The sequence below is a fragment of the Alligator sinensis genome, unplaced genomic scaffold (genome assembly GCF_000455745.1).
Source record: "Alligator sinensis unplaced genomic scaffold, ASM45574v1 scaffold1048_1, whole genome shotgun sequence".
Taxonomy (NCBI): Eukaryota; Metazoa; Chordata; order Crocodylia; family Alligatoridae; genus Alligator; species Alligator sinensis.
Window position 1 is genome coordinate 112,834 of NW_005842736.1, and position 10,504 is coordinate 123,337.

At 44.3% G+C, this 10,504-nt stretch overlaps 1 protein-coding gene across 8 annotated transcripts in view; it reads right to left on the reverse strand.

Annotated features, from left to right (window-relative positions):
- LOC102368983 (methyl-CpG-binding domain protein 5) overlaps positions 1-10,504 on the reverse strand; it is a 235,939-nt gene that overhangs the window by 96,230 nt on the left and 129,205 nt on the right. For 2 of the 8 annotated variants that reach the window (XM_025216382.1, XM_025216385.1), the window contains one exon: positions 5,076-5,173. The exons of the other annotated variants lie outside the window; for them this stretch is intronic. The gene's annotated coding sequence lies outside the window, so the exon portion shown is untranslated. The remainder of the gene's footprint in view (positions 1-5,075; positions 5,174-10,504) is intronic. 8 annotated transcript variants of the gene reach the window in all.

Below are 10,504 nucleotides of genomic sequence, written 5' to 3' on the forward strand. Positions count from 1 at the left end.
ACACATTACATTTAAGGCATAAATAATCAGTCAATCATGCCTTAAGTCAGGGGTGGGCAAAATACGGCCCGGGGGCCAGATTCGGCTCGTCAGGCCATTCTATCTGGCCCACAGGAACCCTAAAAAATTTAGGAAATTAATATTCATCTGCCCCTGGTTTTCTGTCAAAGATGGCAGGAGCCACGGACAGTAGAACCCAGGGGAAGCCCTGGCAGACTCCTGCAACAGCAGGGTTTGTCCAGCCCCGCCCCTGCCCCCCCAAGCTGGTCCCCCAAACAGGGACTTTTGGCTTTGGACCTTGGTGTTAGTGGCTGCATCAGTGCGGGAAATTCAGGTGAGAAGTGGGGCAGGGGGAGGCAAGGGAGGACTGTGGGGATCGCCCTGGTCCTTGGGGCTGGGCCAGCTCCTGCTGAGCCCTACCGTCTAGCCATGCAGCTGGGGGCTGGCAGGTAGGTGGGAAAGCGGGGGTGGTGGTGGTGGTGGGGGGAGGGGAGTGGAAGCGAGCAGGAGTGTGGGGCCTGTGCCGGTGTCCTGGGGTCAGTGCCGGTGGGGCCCAGAGCAGGGCAGTAGGAGCACAGGGCACAGGCTGGCAGGGGTCTCTGGAGCAGGACTGCGCTGCACCAGCAGGGAAAGGGGAGAGCTGACCCAACTCCAGAGCCCCTGCTGGCCGGGACCCTGTGCTCCTGCTGCCCCGCTGGTGCTGGGACACCGGCACAGGCCCCGCACTCCAGCCTGGCTGCTGCCAGCTCCTGCACGTCTGTTCACTCCCAGTGCCCCCACCCCAGCGCTGTAGTACAGATGGAGAGCCCCACTCCTGTGCACGCTCACAGGAAACAAGGTAGTGCTCAGCGCAGGGGAATAGTGGCCTCCCTCCACCTCGTGGCCAGCGCTTCCTTCTGCAGCCACTCCCAGCCCACGCAGGGCTGTCCTGCCTCGGTCACATCACTGCCATCCCATGGGGCAAAGGAGAGCAGGCACAGGTAGCCCCGTGTGGGCTCTGAATGGCTGCAGCACGGGGTGCTGACCACAGGGAAGGGGAGTGGCTGCATTTTCCCTGCACTGAGCACCAGCTTGTTCTCCAGAAGCTGCTGCTCGGTGTGGAGGGAAGTGGCCCCATCACTCGCTGCCACCGAGCAGTGTTTGCTGCGGACACCCACCCAGAGCCCGCGCTGCACTAGGCTGTGGTGCGGCTGCTTCACCACTGCCTCTGTACTGCCCAGCATGTCAGTCGCAGCAAACACTGCCCAGCAGCAACGGGGTGGGAGGGGGCACTTTCCTCCGCACCAAACAGGTGGGGGGGGGCAGCTGCTCTCACTGTGCGCAGCCCCGATGGGTGAGCCCAGAGCTGGTGCAGGGCCTAGGCTAGCAGCAGTGGCAGGAAACGAGCTGGTGCTCAGTGTGGGGCAAAGGCAGCCGCTCCCCTTCCCTGTGGCAAGCACCCCACGCTGCAGCCCCTTGAAGCCCACACGGGGCTGCCTCTGCCTGCACTTCATTGCTACCACTGCCCCAGGGGGTGGCGGTGATACAGAAGAGTCAGGACAGCTCTGCACGGGCTGTGAGCAGCTGCAGCATGGGGTGCTGGCCACGGGGGGAGGCGGGGGGGGCAGGGGGTGCTTTCCCCCCCCCCGCACTGAGCACTAGCTTGTTCCCCGCAGGTGAGTGCGGGGTCAGGGCTGTGCGCTGCTCCCTGCCTGTACCACGGGGCTGGGGAAGGGGCACTGGAAGTGAATGGGTTTGTGGGAGCCAGCAGCAGCCAGGCAGGAGCATGGGGCGCACACAGGTGGGGCCCAGAGCAGGGTTGCAGGAGCACGAGGTCCAGCCAGCAGGTGCTGTATGGAGCCAGGCCAGCTCCCCCCTCTCCCTGCTGGTGCAGCCCAGCCTGGCTCCATGGACTCCTGCCAGCCCACGCCCCACGCTCCTACTGCCCTCGTTCTGGGCCCCGCCAGCACTGGCTCTGGGACATTGGTGCAGGCCCTATGATCCCACTCACTTTCACTCTACCCCCCACCACTTTCCCGGCACTCTGCACTACACATGGCTCTCATACCCACATCCATTGTCACACATCCCCACAAACCCTCATATGCAATCACTTCTGCATATACACCAAACGCCCACAAATCAGGACAAAAATATATTTTTTTAATTAAATTAAAATATATTATGGGTGTTTGATTTTTAGTATTTAATTAGTTTTTCCACCCCCTCAGATGGCAAACCCTCTTCCCCAAAGGAGTACTTCCAGGGGCAAGGGGAGGGACTTCCAGTGGCAAAGGTCAGAGGTTAGGTAGGGGACTTCCGGTTCCAAGACAGTGACCAGGGGGCAGGGCACCCATCAGGGGGCTGGGCTATCCATATGGCTCGACAGCTTGCCAAAACTCAGTAAGCAGCCCTCCACCCAAAATAACTGCCCGCCTCTGCCTTAAGTTGTAACCCAGCCACACGTTCAATCAACTAATGGCATGATAAAACGAGTAATAAGGAACAAAGTTATCCCCCCCAAAAACATGTGTAATAACTTTGTAGCTTGTTCTAATCATGCCATTAAATAAACGTGTGGCCAGGTGCTCCTCTCTAGCTGGAAGCCCCATCCTTTCATACAACAGGGATGCACCACCAGCTGCCAGCCCCACAGCTGGTAAGGTTCATAGTGGTGGCAGTGTTCATGGCAATGTCCCAGCTGTGAGCCTTGCCAGCTGCAGGACTTTCAGTGAGGAGAACGCTCCCCCACCATCCCTGTAAGCCTCACTGGCTGTGGGGCTCGCAGCAAAGGCAGCAGAGAGAACGCTGCTGCCACTGTAAGCCTTGCACCTCATGACGCTCAGTGGTGGCAGAGCTCTCCTTGAAGCCCTCGCTATGAGCCCGGTCAGCTGCAGGGTTGTGATCATGATTCCAGGTTCCCTCTGCCCCGGCAATAAGGCATAATGAGATCTAATGCACAATCCACACAATTGCACTTCCTGTCATGCCATGGCATTGTGTGGATTGCGCATTAGATCCCATTGCACCTTTACCTGCATGTGTAGAGGGTCCCACTAAACATTTACACTAGGAAAAAACAAAAAACAATTCCCTCTCAAGATGGCTTCACACCAAAAATGTTACTTTATTCCAACCCAATGGGTCTTATTTTTTTAGAAAAGCAATGCCAATTTAGAAGTCCAGATTTTAAATCTCATTCATCGCTGAGGGTTTCTTTTTAATCTAAAGTACACAAAAATACATGACATGCACCAGAGAGCAGAAACTGGCCCAAAAATATTTACCTGAGTAATGTGTTTCTACCTAATCAGACATGTATGTGCATCATTACTGTAATGTGCTTTCCATAGAGTGAGATGACTCAATTTTAACAAGATTCTCCTTTTATTTTTAGCCACAAGCTGCCTGTTTCTGCCTGATACATTCCAAATCTGACTTGTTTTTCCCTTATTCCACAAAACACCCCAAAACTTAAAACCTCAATCCTATCTCAAGACAGAGCTAAGCTAGTGTTTCATAGCCATGAAGCTACTGCAGAATCTACTGCTTGCCACAGAATTGTACTCCAGAAAGCAAGTCTTCATTCAAACAGCCCTCAGTTCTCAGGAGGTAATTTTCAAAACCCATGTAAAGTATAAAATTATGCAAAGTTGCTTTCTTGACTATTACCTGAAATACAACTCAGTTGTAAAATGCCCCATTCGCCTGAATGAAATAGAAATTCTGAAATAAGGAGGTTTAACATATCAACATGCAAAATAACCATTAACAAATTACCAGACAGGTCCAGTTTAAGTGTTTATCAACAACTGCAAACTGTTTCTTAGTTTTCTAGGGTCTTGTAGACCCGATGCTTTGGTACTCAGCTGTCAAAATTTTTAGTGCTTTTCTGACAATGTTTATTAAAGCTTTTTGGCATATTAGGTCTATAAGTAAGAAAGAATAACATGTTTTCCTCTTAATATTTAAGAGCCCATTATTTTCTTAATTACTGTAGTCATATATATATATATATATATATATATATATATATATATATATATACACACACACACACACACACACACACATACATACATACACACACACACACACACACACACAATCATAAAGAGTGGTGTTGTATAGTGTATACCACACAACAATGGGAGAAAAGTTTAAAAGATAGGGCTGAAGTAGTCAACACTATTGCTATAAAGATTAATATCTAAAAAACCTACATATAATGAGGATGTGCTTATTACTTAGATGCTTTAAAATAAGAGTGACCTTTTAAGGTACAAGTAGATAAAAATATAACTGAATAAGATTTCCAAATGAATCATTTTTTATATATACTGCAAACAGTGAAGGATAACAAGCTAGATATCAACTTTAGATGATGTTGTCCATATTTTAAGACAGACATGTTTCCAGTGACTCCATTTTATACCAGGCAAAATCTAGCTCGTCAAATACAATTTTTGAGTTTGGCTGCTTAGTAAAAGGTGGTATAAAATGAAAAATGTCACTGAAATCAAGAGAACAATGCCAATTTAAACTGACTGAGGATCTAGTCTCACATGTCTAGAAGTATCTATTCATTAGAGAAAAGTGATTAGACTAAAAAAAAAAAAAAAAATGATTTACCAGTCACCTTTTGGAGCTCATTAAAAACACCAAGGCAAACACAGTTTCCACTTGGGAATTTTCAAACATTTAGAAAATCACAATCAAAACCTTAAAACCTTTCTTTACATGGATTTTGGTTAAACTTCTTCAAAGACGTTGGCCCTTCCTCCCCCCACTCCCCTCCCCACACTTTATAAACAAAACATTAAAACAAAAATGTAAAAACAATATGGGTTTCCTGCCCAAGAGAAACATAGTAGTTTAACATCTCTTATTCTATGAGGAACTTCCTTACGAACACATGCTAATAGTATTTCTGATGCTTCGCTCCATTAAATTCAAAATTTAACCAATGTGTGATTAACTCCAACTGTTTCAATTGACGTTAAATTAGTTTAGTGGCAACTTTTTCCCTACCAGCTCATACAGACCTCCCAATCCAATTGCACATTCTCCTTGAGAAGTATAATTTCAGTGTTTACCTTTCTACAGTTCATTGCATCTGGACTAGACTGGATGGCTTCCCCCATTCTGCTCAAATATTGCTGGAAGATGTGCAGGAATTCTTATTTGTAAGATGCTTTTGTAGTAAAAAAAAAAAAAAAACAAAAAACACACAATCACAACCAAACAGTTCAATATGCTGCACAGCTTGAGGAGAGGAGCATTTGTGGTCTCACCTCTCCAATACTTATCAGAATGTTATGAATAACTAAAAAATAAATAAATAAAGCAACAAAGAAAAAAACAGAAGAGATTGGTTATGTTCCAGAAACAAGGAAAATGATCCACAGAAGAGTTATAAAAGCAGAGGTAGTAACATCACTTCTAGCAACTTCTGCTCTACAGGCCCTTATTGCGATGAAGACGACAAAATGCTTGCCAGAGATCACCACTACACTGCATGCTCTACTGGACAGATGGCCACGTTCAAGATGAAATGGCAGTTTATTAGCCTGAGCCTCTGAGAATGTAACTATGTAGAGACCCTAGAAATGTTCTAAGCAGATAACCAGCATCTTTTTGACATGTCAATCTAGAGACATTGATAATAATCAAAAATAGATCAGGAGACCTTACATGGATTCACACAGATTCACAGAAATTTAGGGCTGAAAGGGACCTTGTGAGATCATTGGGTCCAGGGCAGGAAAGACTTCTGGGGTCAAATAACTCCAGCAAGGTGTGCATTCAGTCTCCTTCTGAAGATATCCAGAGCAGGTGCCTACACCATCCCTGCCGGGAGTCTATTCCAGAGTCTGGTCACACAAACTGTGAAGTTACCATTAAGTTTTTCTTGCAATACCTAATTATTGTGTCCTTTTGGCGTGTGCTGGGAGATTATGAAGACCTTTTTGCTAGGTCTGACTGGCTATGGACAGAAGTTGCACATAAACCAGTTTAAGTAATCAGAAACTAGTTTTAACTTGTAGCAGAACAGCTCAGTTCACATAAACCAGTTTCAAAATGGCTGAAACTAGTTTAAGATAAGCCTGCTTGAATGCAGCGTCAAGACTTAAGTGATTTGAGTCAAACTGGTTTATGAAACTTCTGTCCCAGACCCCTTCCTGGTTCAAGTTAAATCACAGTCCCCCCAACATCCCAGCATGCTTTCCAGCCCTGGACTGTGCTGTCTGCTCCAGCAGAGAGGGGTTGGGAGGCGGGAAGGGGAGGGGGGAAGGGGAGAGAGGCAGGGACTGCCCCCCCCCTCCAAAGTAAACCCTGGCTAGGGTCTGGAGCCAGGAAGGGGGAGTTAAACCCCCTTCCCCTGAGTACAGAGCTGTCCTGCCCTGCTAAATTTACTGAAAGTTACTGCTGGCTGCAACTGTGGACTACAAATCCCAGAGGCACCTGATAGCAGGAAGAGGAAGTGATGAGCAACCCTGCAGAGCCCTGCTGCTGTAATGCTGGACTGCAAATCCCAGAGACCTCAGGGGCAGCAGGAAGAAGTGCTGGAGAGCTGGGCTCTAGCATCCCCTGGCTTCTGCCTGAGCCACTGCAGGCATGTGGCTGCATTTCCTGAATCAAAGGTAAATGTGTGACCAGCTGTTTCCCAGTTTAATCTTTGCATCTTAGACTAACCTACACAGACTGAATCAATTCAGCCTTGGGCTTTTTGACTGTCTGTACTTAGCCACTGTGTGCCACAATAACTATTTTTACACTGAGGTGGATTTAGCTACAAGAAGTAGAAACCTCTGGACCAGGGCAGCATCTTTAAATTCCACTAAGCCATCACCAGTGTCTGCTTCAAAGAAGGGAAGACTGTATTTTCCCAAAACTGGTTACAATTCACACATTTGTCTTTTTTTTTGTTGTACCTCCTTCTCTCCCTTTCTTTTTCTCTCCCAATTGTGTGCTAAGTCACAAAATGGTGCCCAAATAGCAGGGGAACAGTTAAAGGATAAAAATCAACCGCTGAATAAAGTCAGAAGCATGTTTACTCTTGCATGAGAGAAAGGGAAGAATCTGTCTTACCTGTGAATTTTCATTCTAGGACTTCCTACACCAGTCTTTGCAGTGGTGCATTCCCTGTCTCCACAGTAAATGGAGGCAAACCAGAACTTTGCTCCAAGCCTGGGCTTAAGACCACTCCTCAGGAAGAACCCTCCAAAACCATAACTTCCTAAACTGAACAAGGCTATATAAAAGTACCAATCATTTAGGACAAAGACTTGACGCAAAATCCACGGATTTTGAGAAACACCTACTTTCAAACCTCCTAACAAGAAAACAAACAACAACAAATCCTATGCAAAACACATTCCTCCAAGGTAGAATAATACTGTGACATGGAAGAGTCCTAGAATGAAAACACAGAAATTTCCCTTTCTCCTTTCTCTTCGTGTCAAACACTCTGTCCATGAGTGAACGTAAAATGTAGCAAATCATCCCCAAAGGAGGAAGGTATCCAGGTTGGAGCCGTATTGGTCTAGAGGAAAAGGCAATCAGGACTTGTAGTAGAGATGATGTCTTTTATTAGACCAACAAGATTTTTGCAAAAAAAAGTTTGCAAAAAAGTTCCTTTAATTGCAATTAAAGAATTTTTTTTTTTGCAACAATCTTGTTGGTTTAATAAAAGATATCATCTCTACTATGAGTCCTGATTGCCTAAAGATTCATAGATGCTAGGGTCGGAAGGGACCTCAATAGATCATCGAGTCCAACCCCCTCATCGAGTCCGACCCCCAAGAAGGACAAGAATTTAATCTAGCCATATAGGGATTGAAAACAAGTGTAACATATGCAGCACCATGGTACCAAGTAACAGTAGAGTTGAGGATATTAACCTGATGTTGTCTGAAACAAATTTTAGATGGAAGAACATTGAAGAACCTTTTAGACCTTCTTCTAAGATGCATATCGTCTCTCTGACTAAAAAGTGCTATTCATTTCATGTGGTAGTAATGGCAGTTATATATGAGAGTTTGTATGCTTCTGTTATATACACATTTTCCCCCTGCAGTCTTTGTTCAAATCTAACTTAAGCATTTCTACTTCCTTGTGATGTTTGGATTCAACTAGAAAAACAATTACTGCCCAAGAAAGAGGGTAATATTCTTGTACATTGATGAATGGTTAGTTCACAGAGCTAAAGCAACTAAAGTTTCAATAAGAGTAATGCAAGCAACAAAACTCTTTGGAAAAGTGGCAGCAAATAGGCAGGATACTTTCAGTAACAAGAAAAGGCCTGAAAAGTATGAAGTGAAAAAGTGCCTTTATCAGCACTTGTAATTTAGAGATCAGGAGCATGACAGGAATCTTCACGTTGCTAGAGAACTGATTAGACTGCTAGCTCTCAAAGAACCTTTTGTAATGATAATGATAGATTCTTAAGGACACACACACACACACACACACACACACACACACACACACACACACACACACACACAGTCTGCTTGCAGTACCTGATTCACTTTCCAAGAAGAGCGAGCATCGAGTCTCATGCTCAGGCTATCTTGTAAAACAGCACTAGAACATCCTTTGCTACAGCTGACTTAGCCACTTTGAGCCTTCCTGGTAAGGCAGGATATAAATCTAGCAAACAAACAAATTGTCCAACCTATAACAATAAATATAAAGCTCAAATGATGCACATGTTTTTTATTTAATTTCCTCCAAAAAAATCAGGAAGGTGTTACCACCATCTTAGAAAGTGACTCTAGTTCCCTTTCTTCAGCTTCCCAGCTAGTATGTTACAAAGGACTGGATTTTTGTTCAAAATGAGTCTCTTTTGCATTATAACCTGTATTTCTGTATTGAGAATGTAAGTGGAGGTTCCAGTTGCACTTCAAATTCTTAGAACAAAAGTTAGAAGGTTAAACTGAAGGTGGTTATAATCACTGTCCCTGCCCTTTAACAACTTTCTCCTCCATATTTATTCTTATTAGCTGCATGTGTGTGTGGAAGAGGCAGGAGGGCTTTTAGCAAACTTAAAAAAAACCCTCTATACTTTCAGACATCTTCCTTACATGCATCTCTTGGCTTTTCAGCTGAACTTGGTATACAAATAGGTCTCTCAACAAGATTTCAAACTTCTGATTGATAGATTAAAAAACAAGATGTTTTAGACTGCATTTCCTCCAGTTTCAGGTGACCTCCCTTCCTTTAAGCAACAGAACTAAGGTTTCTGTTCACAATACGATCAAGGGTATGTCTTCAAGCTGCGGTAAACATTTTATCCCTTATTAGCAGTTATTTATATACCATATCTCTGAAACATCACTTGATAGCCTAGGAAGAGTAAGCTTGATAACAACTGCATGCAAGAGGTTTTACACTTTCATGTTTCTTCCTTAGGCCACAATCTCCTATATAGGAGGATATGGGATATTATCTGTACTCTGATGACCACCTTCTGTGAACCTGACTTCAAGTAGCTTTTAAGCAACATTCTGAATGAGCTCATCAAGAAAAATTAGATGTGGGGAAAGATCTGAAAGAATCTTAGAAAGAAAGATGCACTGAAAGTTACTGCTGAAAGAACTGTGCTGAGTATCTACTTGAATAAGGTCTTTGAGAGGCTGGGCAGACATTTGTCTGGGACAGTAGGGGGTTGGACTAGATGACAGTTGAAATCCCTGTCAATCCTAGGACTACATAACCCACATAACTCCATTTTTGGGGTAGTGAGTTTCATTTTGTCATGGGAGAGGTGTGCTAACATTTGATAAATCAAACACAAACTCTCTCTCCTAGGAGAAAAAATGGTACTGGATTATAAAATCAGACACTATGGTTCTGTGAGGCCCATAACTTTCTCTTCTACTTGTTTGCTCAAAGCTAGGTTCTGAAGCCTTCTAGTAGCATTGGCTCTGGGGCCCCATGTAAAGGATGTGGTGGTCAAACTGCAGTAACAATATTTGCTTACTTGAAAGCAGGAATTTATGAATTTAATTCCTACAGGAATACCTATGTAGGAATTAAATTCAAACAGGGAATATGCTTTATTGAAAAGTTCCATTTATTTAGTAGGAGTTTAAACACTTTTCAGTAGCAATCCCTGATCAGATTATGTTTAGAGAAAATAATTTGATAAATTATTCATTTCAGAATTCGCACCTTAAAAAAAAAAAATCTATCTTCTGATGAACATCTTGAGACCAAAGATGTAAAATGGGCCGGGTACCATTGTTTCTCCTACAACCACAAAATATCATCTAGGCTTTCCAAAAGTTGTTTCTCCAAAGAACTGATTCTATCATTCCAAAGTGTATGGAATACATCTATTACATCTTTCACCTTATAATGCTACGAAAATCTTATTGAAAGTGTTTCAATTTACTCTGGAGAGAAGATAAATTTGTTCCTTGGACAATAATTATAACCTTCACCGATTACTTCAATCCCCCCTTTTCCAGGATCGTTTACTCGCAGAAAATATGGCCTACTGTGAAGCACTTCGTCT